Source organism: Sinocyclocheilus anshuiensis, unplaced genomic scaffold (assembly GCF_001515605.1).
Source record: "Sinocyclocheilus anshuiensis isolate Anshui unplaced genomic scaffold, SAMN03320099.WGS_v1.1 scaffold217, whole genome shotgun sequence".
Classification (NCBI taxonomy): domain Eukaryota; kingdom Metazoa; phylum Chordata; class Actinopteri; order Cypriniformes; family Cyprinidae; genus Sinocyclocheilus; species Sinocyclocheilus anshuiensis.
The window spans coordinates 2,597,898-2,609,303 of record NW_015536538.1 but is presented as its reverse complement, the minus strand read 5'-3'; positions in this window follow the sequence as shown (position 1 = coordinate 2,609,303).

Genomic DNA, 11,406 nt, shown 5'->3' with positions numbered 1-11,406 from the left:
AAAAAAAAGAATTGTGAGATATAAACTCGCGATTGCGAGAAAAAAAAGAATTGAGATATAAACTCGCGATTGCGAGAAAAAAAGAATTGTGAGATGTAAACTCGCGATTGCTAGAAAAAAACGAATTGTGAGATGTAAACTCGCGATTGCGAGAAAAAAAGAATTGAGATGTAAACTCGTGATTGCGAGAAAACTCAGAATTGAGATGTAAACTCGCGATTGCGAGAACTCAGAATTGAGATGCAAACTCGCGATTGCGAGAAAAAAATAATTGAGATGTAAACTCGCGATTGTGAGAAAACTCAGAATTGAGATGTAAACTCGCGATTGCGGGAAAAGTCAGAATTGAGATGTAAACTCACGATTGCGAGAAAAAAAGAATTGAGATGTAAACTCGCGATTGCGAGAAAAGTCAGAATTGAGATGTAAACTCGCGATTGCGATAAAAGTCAGAATTTAGATATAAACTCTCGATTGCAAGAAAAAAGTCAAAATTGCGTGATAAAAAGTCGCAATTACCTTTTTAATTTTTTTATTCAGTGGCAGAAAAGGGCTTTCATAAATAATCACCCCTGATCGTCTGCTTTTTTTTTTTTTGAACAATCGGTGCATCCCTAGTTTTTACATATGTGTGAAATACGCATATTTACATATGCGTGTCTTGCGGTGGATCTTCTGGTGCGTGCGCAGGTTGCTCTGCTGTGAGAAGTTTTTTCCGCAGGTTGCGCAACAGAAGGGTTTCTCTCCGGTGTGAATGCGCTGGTGCATCTGCAGGTGACTGAAGCGGTCAAAACTCTTCCCGCAGAACGAACAGATGAACCACTTCTCATGCACCGTTTCTCTGCGGTGCGCCGCTTCTCGCATGCGCGTCTGTCTGCGCAGCTGCGGTTTATATTCTCATCCGGAAACGTTGGGATGAAGTCTGGTTCTGTTCTCTCGGCCCATGAGTTCTGGTTTACAGACTCAAAGCTGAGGTTGTTTAATGTTTGTCTAGCAGCGACAGATGAGCCGCTTTCCGCAGACGCGTATGCGCATGCGTCTGTGCAGGCATCTGCGAGCAGCGCGGATCATCTGTTGTTTCCGTGTTTTCCTGCCGGTCTGGACCTGTGATTTCAGATGGAAAGCTCTGCTTCATCTTCACCTCCTGCAGTCCACCGAAGTCTTCCTCGCTGTGAGGAGCGTCGAGGTCTCCGGCGAGCTGCGCGTCCTCTCTGTCTGCGCAGATGATCTGTGTGTGTGTTTCTCCACAGGAATGATGCTCTGGATCAGTGTTTGTCTGGTTGGAGTCTAGATTCCTATCGTGATGAAGATGAGAAGCAGGTTTCTGAATGAGATGCCCTGCAGATAAACCAGAAAACACTGAAATCTACGTATAGCATTAACTACAAAGAACCTCAGAATTTACTATGATTTTTGAACATAGTAACGCCATGATATTCTTTGAAGTATTTGAGAGTATTTAAATTACTTGTATTTTATTTTAATATATATTAAAATGATTATTACATTCTAGAAGCAGGAGCGTCGAGTCTGTCTGTGCAGATGATCTGTGTGTGTGTTTCTCCACAGGAATGATGCTCTGGATCGGTGTTTGTCTGGTTGGAGTCTAGATTCCTATCGTGATGAAGATGAGAAGCAGGTTTCTGAATGAGATGCCCTGCAGATAAACCAGAAAACACTGAAATCTACGTATAGCATTAACTACAAAGAACCTCAGAATTTACTATGATTTTTGAACATAGTAACGCCATGATATTCTTTGAAGTATTTGAGAGTATTTAAATTACTTGTATTTTATTTTAATATATATTAAAATGATTATTACATTCTAGAAGTGCCACTATAGGCTTAAAAATGGATTACTAATATTTAAATTTGTTTGATGATCTGAAACATTGAAGTGTGACAAACATGCAAAAAAATAAGAAATCAGGAAGGGGGCCAACACTTTTTCACACCACTGTATATATATATACACACATAAAAAATTACTTTTAAAATGTTAATTATTTTAAAAATTATTTTAAAAATGTACATTTTGAAGTGCCTTGCAGTATTTGGATTATTTTTATTTTAATATTTGATTTTATTATAATTAAATCTTTAATTATAAATATATATTATATAAACAAGGTATATAATGTCACATTTTAAATATATTTTAAATGCAGAATTATGTAGGACTGCCACTAAAATGTTATTTAAAATAAAAAAGAGAAAAAAGTTATTTAAAAAAAAGTTTACAAAAATTTTACTCCTTTTCAAAATAATTTTAAAAATGTAAATTGAGTCCATTTTTAGAAACCTGGTTGTATTTCTTGTATTCACTTTGAATAAAAGTGTCTGCTAAATGCAAAATGTATTCATGTATATACCATGATAGAAAAAATAAGTATAACGTGGGACAGAAACTGCCCTCTAGTGAATTATTTCTCTGTATTTTTGCTGTAATGTAACATTTTATATCTCATGATATTCTGTTTTAGGTCTATCAAGGTCTTAGGTCCTCTGATCTGAAGATGTCAGAAATCTGAAATGACTCTCAGGTGAGTGTTTATTAATGTGGAGACAATATGAATATCAATATGTGATTTTTGATGATAAAAACCAAAGGGTCATTCCATGAAATCGGTGCCTTTTCCACTTGGAAATAGTGAAAAATAAAACGTTTAATCAACATTTCTTTAAATATCCATGAAATGAAGACACCTTAAAATGACAAGAAATTGTTTTGTGCCATCTCAGGCTATGTCATTTATGACTATTTTTCTACCTCATGTTTGGTATATTTGTCAATCCTGTTACTGACACAAGCGTCACTAGATACTATAATTTAATTAGAATTCATATGCCACTGAATGATATACTAGGCATTAGCGCAATAATTTACCGAGGGTGACCTTTAAAATGTTTGAATTTTACACAAACAATCTTAAAACAGGGTGACACCTAATCTATATCATCCCTGTTACCCACGTCAAAACCTATTCCTCTAAAAAGTAACGAGTTTGATGACTTCAAACAAATTTGCTAATTGCTATCTAATAGTCAAGTTCACAAAAGCACATATTGTACACTTTAAAAGGATTTTGTGTGTACATATTGATTATATTAAATGTACAAAATAATTGTTTAAATTTACATTTTAAAAATGTAATAACACTGCATGGTGCTGAGTCAAGCCTCATAAATCATCAAAAATAGAACATTATAGAAGTGAGAGAGAGTGCTTGTGTTTTAAGTGTAGAAATGAGAGATGATAACCTCCTAGAAGTGGATTGTACATGATTTTACAAGGGTTTTTTTAATGAGGGTAACAGGGTTGACATGAAATCAGGGGACACCAATAAAATTATTTATATTTTATAGAAAAAATGCATACTTATGCCAAAAACATTGCTTAACAATGAGACTATATTTAGAACAATATGCAAATGTAATTTTTCTATAATTTTGCAAATTAAAAGTCCTGGTGAAAAATAAAAATCATAGTGAGGGACAGGTCAAAAACCTTACCCTTACCAGCATAAATTCTATTTAAATTATTTAAAATAATATTTAATTGACTTTTTTTGATATAATATTGATGAAAGCATACATAGTATTGTTATGTTTTTACATTGCACATTTATTTGTTGTTATATTAAATCTATGTTTGATTATTTCTTAGGCAACGATTTTGTGAAATGACCCCAAAGTTATTACTGAATTACTTTTACTAAATGTAAATGTAATTGATTTCTTTCATAAATTGCAGTGACTGCTCTAAAACAAGAGACACCAATGTTTCAGGAGTTTAGGACACATGCTTCTTCAAAAACGGTTTTATTTTCTGCTTTATTTTTTTTTTTAAGATTAACTTTTTTTTTTCCCCAAGGCATTGTTAGATGCCAGTGTTTCCTGTCATAACTATGCAAGATTTGATTTCAAAAACAGTATCATAGCTATTAAACTATATCTTGTTGTTAATTTAAATCAGTATTTAACCTCAGAATGATCTCAAAGTCTGATTTTGTGGTGGGTGTGTGCTTTAAAATTCAATTATTATAATCTTAATTCAAGAGATGAAGGATTCTGAAAGTCTGACAGTAATCAGTGTTGAGTTCTACTGTAAGGTTAACCCGGCCGGCTTTACATGTTTGAAAATGAATAATAGTTCAAAACATTAGAAATTTAGAAAAGTAATCAAATGTAATCAGTTACATTACTTTAATAAAGTAATTGAAATAGTTACACTACTTATTACTAGGGCTGTCAGTCGATTAAAATTGTTTATCTAATTAATTACATGTGTCGATTAATTAATCTAATTAATCGCAAATTACATTTGGCTGTGAAAATACCCCCAAAAGATTATTTAAAGCTATTTTTGTGTTGAATGAGAAATTAAGTAGACATTACAAATAGTAGCTTTAGAAATAAATATTTTATTTGATTCAACATAATGTATTACACATAAATGTTTAGGCTACAACGGTCTAACATAAACTATGGAACATAAAAGAAGATAATTTGACAAACATCTGTTTTTTTTTTTTTGTTGTTCATGCGATGAAATTCATTGATACCAAAACAGCTTTGTTACAACAGTCTTCAAAATACCTTCTTTTATGTTCCACAAAAGAAAGTAAGTCATTCAGGTTTGAGTAAATGATTACATAATTAAATTTGTTTGGGTGAACTATCCCTTTAAAGTTTTTTTCCCTTTTTTTAAAAATGAAATGATACTCTAAATAATAAACTAAAACTGCCAGCAGGTGGCGGTAAATGTCTGAGTCATTCATTCATTCGAGTCATTCATTCATTCGATTCGTTCAAATGGCTGATTCATTCAGGAATTCAGTAAACGACTCTCTTTATGAATGGATCTTTGAATCATTGATTCACTCGATTCCTTCAAAACGCGGATTCATTCAGAAACTAAACACCGCTGTGTTTCTCACAGACGCGCAACAATTCTGCTGTGGCTTTATAGGTAATATTTTTGTTGCAAAAACAGAATATGTTGTGTTTAAAATATAACACAATATAAACTTCTTAATTAGCTGCTGAACTGTTGTCTAAAATCACATTTGCACTCGTGCTATTCGTGACAAATACAGAACTCATGTGATATCGCTTATCACGTGATATAAATATGAGACAAAAACTCATACAGGGGCATTTTTTGCCCCAATATCTTGAATGTTAGGGCATAACTGCATTTATGGAGTTGTTGTCCTGCATCATATTTATCAACAGTCAACTGTATGAAATGCAAGATGACGTACCGGTCTGGGGGCGGGGGCGGGGCCAGTGCGTTAGAATATTTTAATCGCGTTATTTTTTCATAACTATTTACGTTAACGCGTTAAACTGACAGCCCTAGTTATTACATATTAAATAGGGTAACTTGTAATCTGTAACCTATTACATTTCCAAAGTAGCCTTCCCAAGCCCGCTGATGAGTGATGGTCTGAGCTGTGTACCGAGTCTCTGGAGCTCCGCGACTCTGCTCCGCATCGCGCCGATCTGCGCGTCTCTCCGGCGGATCTGCAGCCGCAGCAGCGCCAGTCCTTCCTCGTGCAGCTGGAGGATCTCCATCACCGCGGACTCCAGCACACTGTGTATATTTATTATGCATATATAAAGACACACACATGCAGCATATATTTTACTATATACAATTATAAATTATATCATATATAAATATATTTAATAAATAAACGTAACATATTTTTCTTAAATATATACATGCATGTGATGTGTGTGTATTTATATATACATAATACATAGTACACACACATATATTATGTAAACAAAAACTTTTATTTTGGATGCTATTAATCGTTTGACAGCACTAATATATATATATTATATGTGAAAAGTTTTATTTTGTTTTAATGTTTCATTTAGATGTAATTTATTTTATCTAATTATGTATAATAAATTATAATATTTATAAATGTATATTAAATTATCATTAACAACACATCAATACAGTTATAATAATTTATAAATGTTAGTATCTATAATAAATTAGTTGTGTTTTATTTATTTAAACATTTGAAATGTTGAAGGTCAAATACATGGCATTATGTTCCAGGAGTGCCAAAAACAATATTAATTCAAAAATAAAAATGGAAAAAAGTTTGTTATTTTAAAAGGTTATTTAAAAATGTCAGTTATTTTTAAGTTAAAAGTTAAAACGTTAAATCATTTAAAAAAATTAAATTGCAGCCTTTACAGTTGAACCATTTCTTAGCATTTGTTTTATTTAATAATGCAGACAAATCATACATTTACAAATTGCACAAAAACACGTCATCCGATAATATCTTAGAACAAAATATGAAAATATGATTTGAAAGTGTAAAAAGTACATTTAAGTATCAACAGTCATTTATGATATTAAACGTTTTTAACCCCTTAAGTGTCACCCAAAGGCCCAAATGCACTCTTTTTTTTTGTCTTCTCTATCACATATTTTAATAATCATCATAAATTATACATAATTTGAAAGATTAATTTTTAAATCGGACATTGCTTTACCATGGAAATGGTACTTTAAAATCTTTTAGCGGTCTCTTAGTGGGTGGATTCAAGTGTCATATTACAAAATGTATTATGGTCTTTTAGAATCAAAATTTTTTATAATCTTGACAAAATACATAATGTCAGAAATGTCCCAAGATTCAATATTTGGTGGTTATTTTTTGATAGAAGTACTATTGACAGAGAAATTTAGACATTTGTGACAGAAAAATGCATAATGGAGTTTTAATGGCACCCGGTGGCTGTTTGTGGTATAACGCCTTAAAATAAAATCTCACAGGAACCTCCATTTTTTAATATCAACTTCAAATTTGGAACATAACTTATTTAGACATAAGGTTTTAATTTTATAGCAATTTTGTATTCAAACATTTTTGTAATTAGCAAAAATTGGTACAGTGCGTTTTCTTTACAGTAAATGTAAACTTCTATAACTTATTGATACTTTAATATTTTGAAGGTTGGACTTTTTTTTTTTTTTTTTTTTTAAGAAGATTGTCTTAAAACAGAGTCCAACCTTAGGTCTGTATTCCAAAGCGTTCATTATAACAATTTAAGTTTGGATAGTGCACTTTCCCGTCTATGCTCAAAAAATGGGGACACTTAAAGGGACAGTTCACCCAAAATTGAAAATTCTGTCATTAATTACTCACCTTCATGTCGTTCCAAACCAGTAAGACCTTCGTTCATCTTCAGAACACTAATTAAGATATTTCTGATGCATTCCGAGAGCTCTCTGACCCTGCATAGACAGAAAGGATCCTAACACGATCAACGCACAGAAACGTAAGCAAGGAGATCGTTAAAATAATCCATGTGACATCCAGTGTTGCCAACTTAGCAATTTTGTTGCTAAATTTAGCAACTTTTCACACTACCCTAGCAACTTTTTCTTCCAAAAGCACCTAGCAACAAATGTAGCTATTTTTAAAATTTATTTGGCAATTATTAGCAACTTTTAATAAGTGACTCAAACGATAAAAAGGCACACAATTTCCATCTAAATTGCACAAAATGAGGAAACCAAAGATGCCTAGCAGTGAATTAAGTTAGCTGCTATTTGCTATTGTTCAATTTAATAACAATAACTGAATAATTGTTCATTTATGATACACCTAGCTTATACCTGCGATTGTTGATCAGTTAGTACACTGTAAGAAAAATATTGAGAAAAATGGAAAAGGTACTAGTAATTTTTCAGGACATTGTGTTATCCATTATCCGTTGTAACCCAAAAACACAAAATACAATGCATAATTTAAAATGCAGGTAAAAAAACTAAATATTAACATGGTAGATTGTGCCCTATTTTTACAGACTCTTTTTAGAGTGTAGCATACTAACTAACTACTAATACGCTGCTTAAAACTATAATTGTTCAGAATGTGTAGTTTTATTAGTTTATTAGCTAATAAAAAATTAATAATTGTAATGGTTTAAAAAATGTGTAAGTGTTCAATAATTTAAATGTTGTATTTAATAATACAGTTATTTATGTTTTAATATTATATAATGTATTTATATAATTTTACGAACAAATCTAAATTAACATATAAAATATATTTTTTGCTGAGATTTGATGCAGTGGCACATTTTTGTGTCGTAATTACGTAATGATGTCGTCATCGCGCAATGACATCACAACATCATTTAGCAACTTTTAAGCAACAAATCGACCTTCCTTTAGCAACTGGTGACATCAGTGGTTCAACCGTAATTTTACAAAGCTACGAGAATACTTTTATGTGTGCAAAACAAAAATAATAACGACTTTATTCAACAATTCGCCTCCTCCCTATAGCGCCATTTTTGAGAGTATCCACTGAACGTAATCAATGTATTCAACGTATGTTGCTGTCTATGGGAGGGTCAGAGAACATAAAAGTGCTCATGTGAGGTACGTTGTATATCAAAGCTAAAGTTGTTTCATGTACAAAGAAAAGTATTCTCTCTGCAGCACGTGAGAGCTCAAAACCTTGACATTGAAATTATTTTGCACAGTGAAATGCATATTTGCAATAACACGCAAAATTACGTTTTGAGACTATCAGACAAATATGGTTTATGGATATGGTAAACATTAAAGGGGTCATCGGATGCTACATGCACTTTTACAAGTTGTTTGAACATAAATGTGTGTTGGCAGTGTGTGTACACAACCACACTATAATGATAAAAATCCACCCAGTGCCTTTTTTTTTAAATCACCTCTAATCATAAGCACTGTCTCAGATCAAGCTATTCACAGATTCTTGGCAGAGTGACAACACCAAAAAACGGCTTGCTCTGAAAAGAGCTGTTTTTGACAGGGTAAAAAAGGTGTTTTTTACACTACCATTGAGAAATTTTAACCAAACTATGTTACAGACTTTTCATTAAGACCCTAAAGAATCATATCAACTTGTGGAAAATGGGCATCCAATGACCCCTTTAAGTACCGTGGTGTATACTGTAAGTATACTGTTGTTGTTGTTGTTTTTTGAACATCATGGTATCATAGAAATACTCATTTTTGTTTTGTTTTTCAACATGGTGCAATGGAAATGTCATGTTTTCCTGGACATTTGCCATGTTATAATAATGCTTTGCTTTGAAGCACCCTGGAATACCATGAAAATACCATGGTAAGTGAATATGGTAATCGTTCGATATCACCTTGTTCTGCTCTAACTTATGCATTAATATAGTTCGTACACTTGTATACTGTGAATATTGTTGGCTTTTATGACAAATTGTATGCAGTTTGCCTCATTTCCAAGATGCTTTGGATAAAAGCATCTGCTAAATGCATAAACATAAAAGTATTCATATCAAAGTACTACAGACATAATACCATAGAAATACCTGTTTTTGTTTGTTTTGTTAATACTATGGATATACCATGTTTTCTTTAACATTTATTTACCTTGTTATGACAATACTGTTCTTTGAAGTACCCTGGAATAACCATGAAAATACCATGGTAAGTGTTCTGCTGTAGCTTATGCATTAATATTAGTGCTGTCCAATGATGAATCGTGAATAATCGCGATTAATCGCATAAAAAAGTTTTTGTTCGCATAATATATGTGTGTGTTCTGTGTATATTTATTATGTTTATATAAATACACACACAAACAGTATATATTTTGAAAATGTTTACATGTCTATATTTATATGCATATAATTTATATTGTAAATAAATATATTTAATATGTAAACATAACATATTTTTCTGAAATATATACATGCATGTGTGTGTATTTATATATACAGTACATAATAAATATACACAGCACACATACATATATTATGTAAACAAACACTTTTATTTTGGATGTGATTAATCGCGGTTTGACAGCACTAATTAATATGTATACTAAGAATATGATTGCCCTTTATGACAAACTGCATGTGATTTTCCTCATTTGCAATACGCTTTTTAAAAAAGCATCTTCTAAATGTATGAATAAACATAGTTATATCAAAGCACTGTGGTTTTGTGTCCTGATGTCCATCTATCTTTCCCATATTTAGGCTGCTGAATAACATGGCATGTTGGCCTGATGTTTCCTATATAAAGCAGATGGATGAAGGCAGACACCATGCAGAGGTCGAGATAAAGGCGTATATTAGAAATGGAGAATCAAGACAGAAAGTAAAGACTCAGGAAGTCACTGAGGGAAGTTTAGTGGTTTCTTGCGTCACAGACACTTTACACTGAAGCTTGTGCCGGTGCAGAGAGAAAGGTAAGGACTGAAGGCTTTTCTCTGTTCTTTGTTTCTCGTCTCAATTCTTCATTCAGGTTTGCTTTTAAAGATGCCGGATCGTACGCTCATAGGATGTTATCGGCTCGTAAGGAGAAAAAGGCCTGGGTTTATTTGATGATGTGAGTGTAAAGCACTCATGGCCTTCAGATCTGATCAGTCATTTCCGCAAGAGCACCAGAGAGGAACAAACTCGCTGAAAAACACAGACGAACGTGATGCAAAACCTTCACAAGGTGTCGGAGGCTTCAAAACCGTAGCGGGATTTGAATCGATCTTCTCTGTTTCTTCTGGAAAGATATGAAGAGCGTGTAGAAAGCGCTCTTGAGGGTGTGGCCTTCAACTGGTGCAAAACTCAGAAAGTAAGAAGAGGAAACGTGAGGTTGGCACGCGACGTGATGGAGATGTGAAGCTCTGCTGTGCTTTATCAGACCGTATGTCATGCTTCAACAAACCAAACCTTATATGCATTTGTCAGGCGAACATGGTTTGTCTTATTTGCGCTCCGTTTAGTCGTTGTTCTGTTTTTGCATTTCCTTCTTGCATTTCTGCTGTGCTTTTATGTGTTTCCTGTGGTTGTGAACCCAGAGCTTTATGCAGTTTCATAATTCAGGCTACGTAATGGAGTTTAATGTGTCGGTTAAGTAACTACCGGTCAAAAGTTTGGGATCAGAACGATTTTTAATGTTTTTACAGGAGTTTCTTCTGCTCATCAAGGCTGCATTTATTTGATCAAAAATACAGGAAAAAATTTAATATTGTGAAATATTATTATGATGTAAAATAACAATTATAGTTTTAATATACATTAAAATCTAATTTATTGCTGTGATCAAAGCTGAATTTTTAGCATCATTACTCCAGTCTTCAGTGTCACATGATCTTCAGAAATCATTCTAATATGCTGATTTATTATCAGTGCTGGAAACTGTTGCTGCTTAATATTTTTTTGGAACCTGTGATACTTTTTTCAGGATTCTTTGATGAATAAAAAGTTCAAAAGAAGAGCATTTATTTAAAATAGAAATCTTTTCTAACAATATACACTATAGTTGGGGTCAGTACATTTTTATTCTTTCTTTTTTGAAAGAAATTAAAACTTTTATTCAGCAAGGATGTGTTAAAT